This window comes from Papio anubis, chromosome 1 (assembly GCF_008728515.1).
Source record: "Papio anubis isolate 15944 chromosome 1, Panubis1.0, whole genome shotgun sequence".
NCBI classification, from domain to species: domain Eukaryota; kingdom Metazoa; phylum Chordata; class Mammalia; order Primates; family Cercopithecidae; genus Papio; species Papio anubis.
In genome coordinates, this window is record NC_044976.1 from 117,252,154 (window position 1) to 117,264,424 (window position 12,271).

Here is a 12,271-nt window from a genome sequence, read left to right on the forward strand (position 1 = left end):
TTACTCCCTGCAGCCCCCCCAAAAGGAAGCGAAGGTTATTGGGTACCTGGGAAGTCTGAGGAGCCCTGGGGTTTCACAGGCTACCTGCAGGGACTTACAGGGAAGTGGAGGTCCAGGCCTAGTCTTGGAAGAGGAAAAGTTAGAAAAAGAAAGGCAGTACAGTAACTGTTCACCTACAACTGACCATGTCCAGATATTTTGATTTTTCAAAGGAAGAGCAGAATCATGCGGCAACAGATCAGAGTCATAAACACAAATACGCCCACATCCTCCACATACCTGTCTTTTCGTCCCATTACCCCACACTGAATAGCACCTTAAATAACACCACTGCTAATGCCTCAATACCAAGGTGAACCACCAGCCGGCTTTGATTTCGGAGTTTTGAGTGAGTAATTGAAAACAAAGTTTAAAATAGTTGGCCAGCGGGACATATTAGGCTGCCCTTAAACACGTGGGTAGGACACCCTGTGGGGGTGAGAGAATTACAATGAATTCGCCCATCAACGTAGGTATAAAACATTATGAGGCGTCTATGGGGTGGGAAGAAACCATATAGACTGCGAGGCGAACTTGAAGCCTAGTGACCAGGTCTGGTTCACCTCCAAACTGTGTGACCTTCGGCAAGTCGATTAATGGCCCATGCCTCAGTTTCCCTATCCTCAGAGTGAAGGGGTTCTTAAAACTTTACAACTAAGAAGAGCAGGCAAGGTCATCGACCCTGGGGCCGGACAGACCTGATATTTTATTATTGCTGTGATCGAATCTTCTGGGAATGTGAGGTCAACGATTCCACTTTTCACGTATTTTGCCAAATCCATGCCCCTAAAGCAAAACAAAGCAAAACAACACAAAACAAAACAAAACAAAACAAAAAACACAGGAGCATGAAATGGGACAGCATAACTGATCTGGAACCCTCGGGCGTGGTGAGATGGGGAGAGGGAGTGGATTTCTGGAAACGCCCGCCCAACGCCAGTTCCGCGGAGGCGGCGTGGGCCCACTCTTGCAGACCGCACCTCCAGTCGCTCCTTCAAGTCGCAGAGAGCTGCGGGACCCGCATAAGTCGTTAACTATTCAACCACCCCCTCACACTTTTTAAAAATAAAAGTCCGTGGGGGTGAAAGGTCTTTAATGATGTTTTTTTGTTTTCACGAAATAAAATCTTTTATTTTTATTTTAAACCAGCAGCGTGCCCATCCCTTGGTCCTTCCAGATGTTTGCAATAAAATCGCAGGTTTTGCCTTTGGGACTGGAAATAAAATTTAACGGCCTTCACCCTGTAATTATTCTCTTAGCTTGCCCTTCATAAATTTATCTGCTTTCTATCGGCATTGGGGCAAGAGGCGAGCGAAAAGGGGGGGAAAGCCCCGATTTTATATTTGTGACTATAAAAAAGCGCCACCCGGTTTCCTCGCCTTCGGCCGCCGCGGTGTGGCCGGCAGAGCCGGGCCCGGCGGGCCGCAAAATTGCGCTATTGTTCGCTGACTTCGGTCTGCGCAGAAGCAGGGCCCCTCCACAAAGGGAGCCTTGTGTGGCCAGGCCCGAGCGGCCGCGCCCAAGAGGTGAGGAAATCCTGTTCCCCCAGGCCCAGCTTCTCTTTCCCCACGGCGTTTAGCGCAACGCCGCAGCCCGACCTTCGACTGCAGTGTGCGCCGCGGCAGGCGCCAGCTCCGGCCCTCCCAGCCTTCGCAGGATGTAGGATGCAGGATGCGTAACTTCGAGCCTGAGCTGGGCCCACTGAGCATGTGGGAGGAGCCTGCCTCAGGTTACCAAGGCGGAAAGTCAGGCCTAGGGTGCGAGGTGAAGGGGCTTCGTGGGAAGCCCTCCAGCCCCTCTCCTCGGCCTTGCTTCAGTGCTGGAAGGTAACATTCTGCACTCTCAGGAGCTCGGGATTGCTTGGCAGGACCATAAAACCCAATCCAAAGTCAGCGAGTTTTGAGGCCCCAACGTGCACCCACCCCGAAAAAAATACGGCTACATTAGCAACTACCATATACGTTTTATAGGAAGCTAAGTGCAAGCATCATGCACGTATCATGTGTGACTACAGAAAGACATAAGTTTATCCAGCAGCACACATAAGCATGCAAACACTTCGTATACCCAGACGCGTTGTATCCATGTACCTTTCTAGAATCGAACATGAATGTGGAAACAATACGTACGTGGGTACACAGCGTCACACACAGGCATGTGAGGAAACATCCTGGCCCCACTCGGTTGCCCCCAAGGTCTGCAGAAATCAACATGCATCCCTCCTGCTGCATCTCTTGTCCCCAATCCATAACTCTCCCGGGATCTCCCTGGCTTCTTGAAGCTTAATCCATGTGGCTGTCCTGTAGCCTCCTCTCCTTTATCTGCAAGGGATTGCCTGAATGGTCAAGGTGTCTGAAGCAACAAAAGAAATGAAATATGAGGAGTACCCAGCTTCCAGCCCTCGCTCCCCGGAGAGCCACCCAGTTCTTGGGGGAGACTAGGACTTTTTCCAAAGCCCCAAGATCCTCAGTAGGGACTGACAGACAGGACAGTGAGAAATGGTGGGGCCAAGTGGGAGCAACAGGGCTTTGTCTTGCTTTCATGTGCAGCCCCTTGGCCCTTTAGTTGGCAGGCCTCAGGCCAAAAAGCCAAATCTTGGGAGCCAGATGAATCCTACACAGAGAATTCTTTCCTGTTCTTTCTGGTCTCAGGAGCCCCACTTTTACCAGGTTCACCCCCTAAATGTGACTCCATCTCCCGCATCATGCTGGGTTTGCAGGTGCTTGGCTAAGCAGAGTTCTCCCTTTAGTTTTTCCACTGAGAGGAAGAATTATCTAAAGCTTATGCGGGAAGAATCACCAGACCCTGCGGTCTAACTCTGTAGCAACCTTGGGACATAAAAGGGTTACCTGAGGTTTCTGCGGGGTGGTGGTGGGGAGGCTGAGGCTGGCAGAAAGAAGGCAGGGAAGAGGGGTCTCTAGCTCTGAAATCTGTTGGGGCACAAGGACCAGCAGCTAAAGGCAGCTGAATTGAGGCATTAGGGATTTAATTTGATGATGACTTTATTTTTTCCAGAAGTGGTTGAATTTCATTTGTTGCTAATAAATGGCCACCTACAAGCAAAATGTTCAAGGTGGAAATTCAAGAGCTTACCCAGCCCTGAGCCATCACCCAAAAAGTCCCAAATGTGGATTTTTACAGCCTCCTTACACTCAATCTCCCCTCTCCACCAGTGGAAATAGTTAATCAAGGAGAGCGGGGTGGCTATTCTCCATTATTCAATAGCTGTTCTCCATTATTCAAGGAGAGTGGAAAACAACTCTCCACACTAGAACAACTGGGCAGCTCCCAGGTGGGGCTGGGGTATTAGATCCTCCAGACTGCCAAGGTCAGGGTAGCTGGGGCAGCTGGAACTGTTCTTGCCTCTGCCCACAGCCGCAGATGAGGCTGGAGGAGCAGGGTGTGAGCTAGTCCATGGGAGGCTTTTATGTGACTTTGGCTCATAACTCATGGGCTACCTCTTCTACCTGAAACCAGATCAAAGGGGATAGGAAGGATTCCAGAACTCTTGGGAGGTAGGTGTAGCATCCTGTGACACAAATTAGTCAGGGTAAGGAGATTACCAAGATCAGGTGCACAGTTGCCCTGGACAAATGAGACCTCCAGAAGGCTGAAGTAAATCAGTAGATATAGATTGATATATATAATTCTAAAATGTTGTTTTATAACCTGACCATACTTTCAGACCAGAGACACATACGTGGGTGTCTGCTGAGAGGCAAACATTGCCGGAGTCCTTTGAGCTGCTGCTGGGGAAGAGTTGGGGCAGAACAGTCCCACTGCTGGTCCCATTCAAACAGTCACAAGAGACATCTCACTCTGGCCCATTGCCAAGTACCCCGGAAAGCCAGCAAGGAGGAAAGTGGTCCATCTGTAACCAAGAAAAATACTGAATTCCATACTTTCACAAGGACTTCGTAAGACAGCCTACAGATCTAGGCAAATAAAGGAATTTCTAAAATGGAACCATTCATGAATCCATTTTCTCCTAATTATCAATGATGTCTGTGACATTAGGGGCCTGCAAGGCGTGATGACTCTGAGGGGCAAGGGTCAGTGGCACTATGGTGGATGGAAGCTCCAACACCCAATATTACTATCTTTGGTTGCCTTTACCACAGGAAATGAGAACTTCTGAGCCAGCTCGGAAAACAGTAGATGGTGTTTGCTATCCAGAGGTCTCTCCTTCCAGGAGAGGCAAAGAAAACAAGATAAGTGTTTATTTCCACAGCCTTCCTCTCTTGCCACCAAGTTTCATTCTGTATCTCCTCTCTTTCTAGTCTGCACAAATTAAGAAGAGCTAACATTTACTGAGCTTGTTACTCCATGCCTTAGCACCCTGTGCTAAGTGCTTTACATGGACTTATGTCACCTGCTTCCAGCTCTACAAGCTGAGAACTAGTATTACCAGTCCCATTTTACACATGAGAAAACTGAGGTACCAAGGAGTTAGGCAGCTTGGCAAAGGTCTCACAGCTTTTAGTGCAGGTAAAATTCTAAAAAGAATTCTGCAGCTGGAATTCTTTGCTCCCACACCCTCAGCCCTTCTCTGTGCACACCTAAGTTCTCTCTGGTTGCAACTGATTCAAGTAACTTAGTAGGGAAAGATGGGGCACCAATGGAACTGTCTTACACAGGCCAAAAAATCTTGCCTGCCCAGATCTAACATACACATGAGAGGTCTTCAAAAGGATAGTGGGGCAGGGTCTCCCACTGTGACATTACTCAAGGCACGGCCCAGCCAAGTGCCCAACAGAACATGTATCACTGCAGGAGCCACAGTGGCTGCTTCCAGGAAGGCAACCTGGAAGCAGTGACCTAGGGCTATGGGCAGTCAACTGGGATCATGCGGCTAAGCTCTTATTCTGCTCACCAGGATCTCCATTGCCAGCCTCAGACCAGCCCTGGTCAGCCTTCTCCCGTGGTGCCCAGTCAGCTTGGGCAGCTTCACCTGAAAACATCCGCTTTACATGGCTTTGACCCTTTATTGGCTCAACTCCAAAGCCACCTGTTCTCTGAAGGCTTCTGGACCTTCAACCCCACCCACTTGTAGGCTGGTAACATCAATTATGTCTCAAGTAGAATTTGTCCTCGCAGTAGTGGTCTGTAGCCAGTGCCAAGCAGACCATTTCTGCCTGCCAGTTGGGAGCTTCTTGAGGACAGGGTGTGTTAACCCAGCATGGGAGCTCTCTCCATCACTCTATGATGGCCACTAGTGAGATAAAGCTGCCTATGGTGGGCCCTCAAATATTTTCAACCTGAGTTCCCCTCTCATCCGCCCCCAAACACACACACACACTTACACTCACAGGACTCAACTCGGGGGGTCCTCTGTTTATTTTAATTGTCATCCCTACAGCTCAGATCCACTTGAAATGCAAATAAGAAACTGTGTTAAGGTTCCGAGCACTTATTGGTGTCAGTTATTTATCAGAGTAGCTGAGGACTTGGAAATCAGATTCCTCGTGAGAAAGGGGACAGACAGAGAAACCTCACAGGTCCTTGGAGCCAAATGGAAGGGAGCAGAACTCCAGAGTTCAGAGGAAAAAACCTCGGCTTGGGAGAAAAAGCTATTGGCTTAATTTGAAGGGCTCCTGTCAAGCTGCAGATCAGCCTTAGGAAACATAGCTGGAGGGAGAGACAGCCTCGTCATCAAAGTCCCCACCCCTCAAAGGACAAACCTTGGCAGCCACGCTGCAAAGTCCCTCTTGACTTCTGCGCTCAGAGGAGTTCCAGTTCTGGGAGTGAGTTCGGTCTTGTTTGGGTGCCAGGGTGGCTGCAGCCTCCTCCCCTGGCAGAGATCACAGGCCTAGCTCTTTCCCACCCCCCCCAACCCCCCCCCCCCCCCCCCCGCCCCCAGCAAAGGCTGGCCAGGAGGGCCTGGGCTGCCAGAGTAAAGGAAGTTTTTAGGGATGGAGGGGACGAAGCCAGTCCCTGGGATGCCCTGGACCAGGTCCCAAACCACTGTTTCCTGTGGGATCCAGAAAGGAAAGGGAAGAGGGTGAAATGCAAGAAGACCTCCCCTCTTTAGTTTTGCCTTTTCCCCATTTTGGACTTCTCAGTGGAATGTTGGCAGCCTCTTTTCCTGGGCTACATTTTGTCTCCCCTTGATGGCAAATCCAGTCTCACTGGCTGTCTTGCTCTGTGCAAATGCTGCATTAAAACTCTTATTGAGGTAAGGTGGTGTTGCCCATGCATCTGCTCTGTGCTGCTCCTGGATCTCCCTCCTGTCCTCCCTAATAACTCCACCCCACTGGGGGAGCTTCCTTCAGTACTACAGACGCATTTTTCACCCAGCCAACTGACTGCAGCAGACTCTTATATCATCCAGGGACCACCATTTGCTTTCTTTCCATCTATTTTTTCCTGATTTTTTTAACCTATGACTGGAAGCCCAGCTGGCACCTGTCTCCTGAAGAAGACTGTGGGGAGGGAGGTGAGCAAGTGGAAGCATTAGATGCTCAAAGGGAAGATATGTGCAAGGAGGAGCCACTGAGTCCCTCACCTGGGCCTTGGGCCCTGGGAGGCCCCTGAGGGCTCTAACACTAGCTGCTCCTGTTTTGCTCCCAGTTTCCCACAGCACCCCCTGTGGGCTCTATCTAGGGCTGGAGATGCCAGGGAACAAGTATACTAGCAGCCTCTGTGGGCCTGAGGAATGTGGGTTGCAGCAATTTAGAACAGAGAGAGGCTAATGAAAGCTAGGGAAACATGAGAGGGAATGGAAGGAGAAGACAGAATTTAAGAAAAAAAGACAGGAATGGAAAAAAGAAAAGGAATGGAAAAAGGAAACAAAGGGTAAGAAAAATAGAAGGGAAGTGGTCAGCACTGCCTCTCAGTTACTGAGACCTTGGCTGCACCTCTGTCTGGTGCATGTGTCAATGCCCCCCACCCTGGCCCGTTTTCCCCAAGCAGCTTGAGACTATCAGAATCTGAGGTACTAGCAGAGGACTAGGGATCCTAGAAAGTGTCTTCTGAGCAAGCCCATCACATCATGTATAGCAGAGCCAGGGTGGCCCATTGCCTGGGGCTTAAAGGCCTCAGCAAAGGGTTCCTAGCACAAAGCAGAAGGGGGCCGGGTGGGGGGTCAAGGGCCTGGAGGAATCAGCTGTGCAGATTGAAGGTAAGGTGGGGGTGGGTCTCCTGAACTCCTTTCTCAAACACTGATGTGTTGGATACAGCATGCCCTGGGCAGCCAGAGAGCAAAGACAAGAGATCGCAGAGTGCAGAAAGAAAACGTGGTTATTGGGAGAAAGGGCTAAGAGACTTAGGGCCCTAGGGAGTGGAAGACCCAGAAGCAGGACCCAGAGCAGTGGGAGTTTGGCCAGGTTGACCCAGGCAGAGGAGGGAGGGACGTTGGGCTTAGCGTGAGGGTGGGAGAAATTAGTGGGAAGCCGTGGTGTTTGTCGCTTTAAGTAGTTAATATTTTCCCAAATGTTAATCCAATTTGAGGTTATTAGGCAAAGTGCCGAGAAAGGTTGCACATCAGACTTATTCCAGTAAATCTCTGTGCTCTGGGTATGGGGAAAGACACGTGAGAACTGGCTAATATTGGCCTTCCACCCACTGAGTCCGCAGCTGCCCCCACCCCTCCACTATTAGAGAAGAAGGTGAATGGCTTTTGAGTTTTCTACTCCAAGGCAGGAGGTGGTTTTCTCTCTGAGTTCTTCCTCCTCTCTCTTCAATTCACTTTCCCGAACTGGAGCCTCAGCCTTGACTTTTCCTCCTGCACTCCCCAAGCCCCCACCACCGCGCCCAGCATCTCTTCGTCAAAGACAAATAAAGCCTAGCTTCCTGCCTGGGTCGACCGGTTCCCTGTGGGGGGGTTTGTGGGGGGGAGTGGGAGATAGAGAGAGAGAGAGCAAGAGAACCCTGGCGAAGAGGAATGCGCTGCAAACCCGGGCGAACAGATGTGCATGGTGCACTCACTCAGCCCCGGCATGGCCTAGACAGCCACTGCTCAGCCCTGCGCCCGTGGAGTTACATTATTTTCTCCCCGGTCCAATCATCGTTTTACAGGAAAAAAAAAATTAAATAAATATAAATTGCTGCTTTACAAGATCAAAGTGCCGATTTCTGGTGCATCTGGAGGAGTGGGGAGATGGGGAGGAAAGAGATGGGGAGAGTGGAGCAGTCGTGGTTGCCCAACTTCAAAGGGTTCTCAACAGTGCGTTTTGCCATTGTATTTTAAATTCTCTTCCCCACGAATTTCGCAGGGTGCGCAGCGGGGAAACTTGTAGCTTCAGAGTTCAGGGCTCCTGGAGAAACCTTGCTTTGACCATCTCTGCGCCCCCCCACGGGACTCAGAACCCTGAGGCTCTTCTAGAGATACCAACTTGCCCAGGGCGCGGGGCGGGGCGGGGAGGTGGGGAGGCGTGGTGAGGAAGAGAATGTTTGTGGGGGGGGGGGGGCTGTGATCTGGATCTGTAGAGTTACCAAATACACCAATAAACCGCGAAGAAGCCACCAAGTCTCCATGCCCCTACTCAAGCTCAAAGCTAGAAGGCTAGCTGAAGGCTCCTTGTCAATTTTCCTTGCGCTCAGGCGAGCTGTTCCACCGGAAGGACTGGGGAGATTCAAATTATATTGGGAGACCTGGATCAGTATCAGGTTTTCAGAGGTTAGCGGAGTACAGAAGTTAGCGGGGTTCTTGATGCTGGAATTGTTTATTTGTGACCCGGCCACCTGGGCGACTACGTAGGCCTGGTACTGGAGGCCGGGGTTCCCTCTGTCCCCATTGCGCTTTCCTTAATCGAAAACCGGATAGATGCCGGCCAAGTAAAGTGCCCTAAAGTGTAGCTGGGACGCTCACGCCGGAAGCCTGGGGAGACGCGAGCCGCGAGTTCGCAGGGCTTGGGAGTGTTTTGCAGCGGAAGAAGCTCAGTCTAGGGGCTGAGTCCCCTGAATAAGCTAGCCGCCTCTCAGCTTTCGCCAGGAGATTATCTTGGAGCCAAGCGTCCGAGATTGAAGGCTCTTTCTGCGGAACCTGCCTCCGGAGTAAGATGCGCAAGGGGACCGCCACGTCCTCACCCAGCTCCCAGCGGCCTTTGGGGCGGGCCCGGGGACAAGCCGGAGGACTAGGCTTCTCCCAGAGAGCGGCTGTCTTTGCAGGAAAGACCCAAGTGCGCGATGTCAGCCCGCCTGCGCTTCGTCTGAATTGTCCTTATGTGGCCATTTCTGTTTTAAATTTCAGATTTGTCTACTAAAGAAGTATGGGTTAAAACAGCTGAGAGCGCGGCTGCTCTTTCCCACCCTGGGTTCTACATCTCTCCAGCCTGCCACCAGACTGCATCTCCAATCTGGGAGCTATCCCCTTGGGAGGATGGAGCAACAGTGTTATTCTCCTTTCCAGATAAAGAAACTAACGTCCCTACAACTTGACGTTAAATGGTCCTGGGTTCCTGAGCCGCAAAGCTAGGACTATTACCTAGGTCACCGAAACATTTTTGTTCTTTCCACTCCCCCGAGGGGGATTCTGTTAGCTCGCAGGCCCTTCTCCCACCCGTCATTTGAAGTCATCGACCCCGGGGCAGCCCCAACAGCTCTGCGCGGGCCTGCGCGCACCGCCCTCACCGTGCGCGCCAGGCATCTCACCTCAACCAGGCAGGTGCAGAGGTGACGGGCGCGGCAGCCGCAGTTCGTCCGGCCGAGGGGCAGGAGTAGGCTGGCCGCCTCCTTCTGCTGCCCGGCGGCTGAGGGGGCAGGGGAGGGGGAACAGGGCTGGGAAACTGCCGTCAGCGGGTCCCGGCCCCGCCTCCCGAACACAACGTCCAGGAAACCTCAGAACTTTCTATTGTCTGAGAAGCTTCACTGAACAAATTGTCGCTAAAACTATAGAGCTGCGAAGAGCAGATCAGGGCAGGTTCTAGCGCGGCCCTGTGCCCCAGAGCCTGCCTGCCAGAAAGTGTGACCGGAAGCCCCCCCACTGTCAGGACCACGGAGGAGAGAGAGCGCGGCGCCTTAGTGCCGCCCTGCGCCGTGGTCGGGAAGCTGAGCCAGAGGTGTCGAAGCCCCAGGAGCAGGGGGATCCAGGCCTAAACTCATGGGTTCCGAGTGGGCAAGGGAGCAGAATCAAGCATCGGCGGGCGCTTGTAGAAAGCGCGTCTGCCTTGGAACACCCTTACAGGGTACCCAACCCAAGCGCCAGGTTTCCTGGCCTTGCAAGGAGAGATTCAATTTGTCAGGATTCTCCACTCTAAAAGGTGGCTCATAGTGAAGTTTCACCCTTCCTGGTCTGCACAGAAGTCAGTCAGTCTCTCTCTCTCTCTCTCTCTCTCTCTCTCTCTCTCTCTCTCTCTCTCTCACACACACACACACACACCACACACACACACACACAAACACGCACACACCCCACCCTTAACCTCAACCCACGCGCTTGGGGGTAGATTCCCGAGAGGATCAGGGAATCTCTTATTTTTCTCACTGCCTTGGGTGAGAAACCGCTACCTCCTCTCAGGAAACACCCACGTGTTGGTGTGGACCAGTGGACTTGCTGGAACATTGACTCAAGACCTAACCATGCACCAATCTCTTAATTGCAGAGACCGCATTCCTCTTTTGTGGAACTGGGGTGATTGGGGCAGCCTAAAGGTTCCTGGGACTGGTTCACTATGGGCTTGGGTGCTCATTTCCAGTACATCTGACACGTGTGCACATCTATATTTGAATCTGACCACCTGAGCCCTGCTAACACCAGCGCACAGACCTACACTGTCTTTCTGTCCCTCCGGCTACTTTCCCTGCTTGCTGTTTCTGCTGGGTGATTAACGACCCCAAATAGTGTAAGGAATTCGACTTCTCAAGCTCAGCATTTTCAATTCCTTAATTTGTCCCTGGGTGACCGTTAGCAATTGTGGCTGTAGATCACATGGGGCGGACCAGGTAGAATGAGCAGCTGATTCAACACTGTTGAGTTGGGGTTTGGTTTCATTTTTTTTAAGGCGACTCTGAAAGTAGCCCCTGGAGAACTTCAAGAAGGCAGCAGGCTGCAGGCTGTGGAGGTCCCTGCACTAAGATGCCTTTGGGTTGTCACCACTTTCATTCTTTATAAATAGTAAAGTGCTAGCAACTAGCAAAGCCCCTCTGGGCCGCAGCCTCTGATGTGGGTGGGGCAGGCAGGTGAGAAAACTGAGGCTCAAAGGTTTCCTGCTTCAAATCAGAGGTCTCACTGGGAGAACTGCGCTCTGGGTTTCCTGTTTCCTGTGTGGATCCCGGGGTATATTTTCCTGGGAGCCAACAGGGAGTGTACTGGGAAAAGGAGAAGGTACTCACAGCAGAACTGTTCCAGAGGCAACCTTAGTTTGACTTTTTTGTAGTTGTTTGGGTTAGAAGTAAGTTAGTCCTCTCCATTGCCCACCTCTCCCCTACACAGGCTGAGTCCTGATCATTCTTCTATTTCATTTAGAAAAGGAACATTGTCCCTCCTGAGGGGCTGGGCATGAGATCTGAAACATTCCAGGTTGCCTCAACAGCTGCTACCAGTTTTTTTTTTTTTTTTTTTTTTCAAAGTGGGGCTTTAAGTGGAACTTTTAAAATACTTTTCTGTCCCCATCACCCTCCTGATTAAGCAGACAGTGGCTCTGGGGCCAAAGCCTTTAGAGATGACTCCCTTCATGGACTTCTGGTACTCCCAAAGTACAAGGAGGAGTATAAGAGGAGAGGTGGAGGAAAGAAAAAGGAGACAGAGGAGAAAGAGAAAGGGAAGTGTCTTTATTTGTCCTGTTTGCTTGGGTCTTCCGGATTCAGGAGACTGATTCTGCTCTGATGGGGAGAAATTAGCTCCTTCCCTCCCCTGCAGCAACTGGGGCATGGCTAGCTGCTCCTTCCAAGCTCAGAAAGGGTCAAAAAGGGCCTGGACCGGGAGGGGTGGCTCACGTCTATAATCCTAGCATTTTGGGAGGCCGAGGGGAAGGATCACCTGAGGTCAGGAGTTGGTGACCGGCCTGGCCAACATGGAAACGCCGTCTCTACTAAAAATACAGAAACTAGCCAAGTGTGGTGGCAGGAGCCTGTAATCCTAGCTACTTGGGAGGCTGAGACATGAGAATCACTTGAACCCAGGGGGTGGAGGTTGCAATGAGCCAAGATTGAGCCATTGCACTCCAGCCTACAAGAGCAAAACTTCCTCTAAAAAAAAGGGGGGGGCGGGTGTGGTCTGGGCAAGGTGGAAAGAAGAGGGTATCTGTAACCTCTAGGTGGCAGCAGGCCTGGCTAGGGTCAAGAAGACCCTCCA

The 12,271-nt window shown here is 51.5% G+C and overlaps 1 long non-coding RNA gene across 1 annotated transcript; it reads right to left on the minus strand.

Moving 5' to 3' along the window:
* Positions 1 to 8,686: 8,686 nt before the first annotated feature.
* On the minus strand, positions 8,687 to 9,746 carry LOC108584471. Its single transcript, XR_001899576.2, has 2 exons — positions 9,610 to 9,746; positions 8,687 to 9,235 (listed from the first exon to the last, which is right to left on the minus strand). It is a non-coding gene; the product is annotated as an uncharacterized LOC108584471 (long non-coding RNA).
* Between the last annotated feature and the right edge of the window lie 2,525 nt (positions 9,747 to 12,271).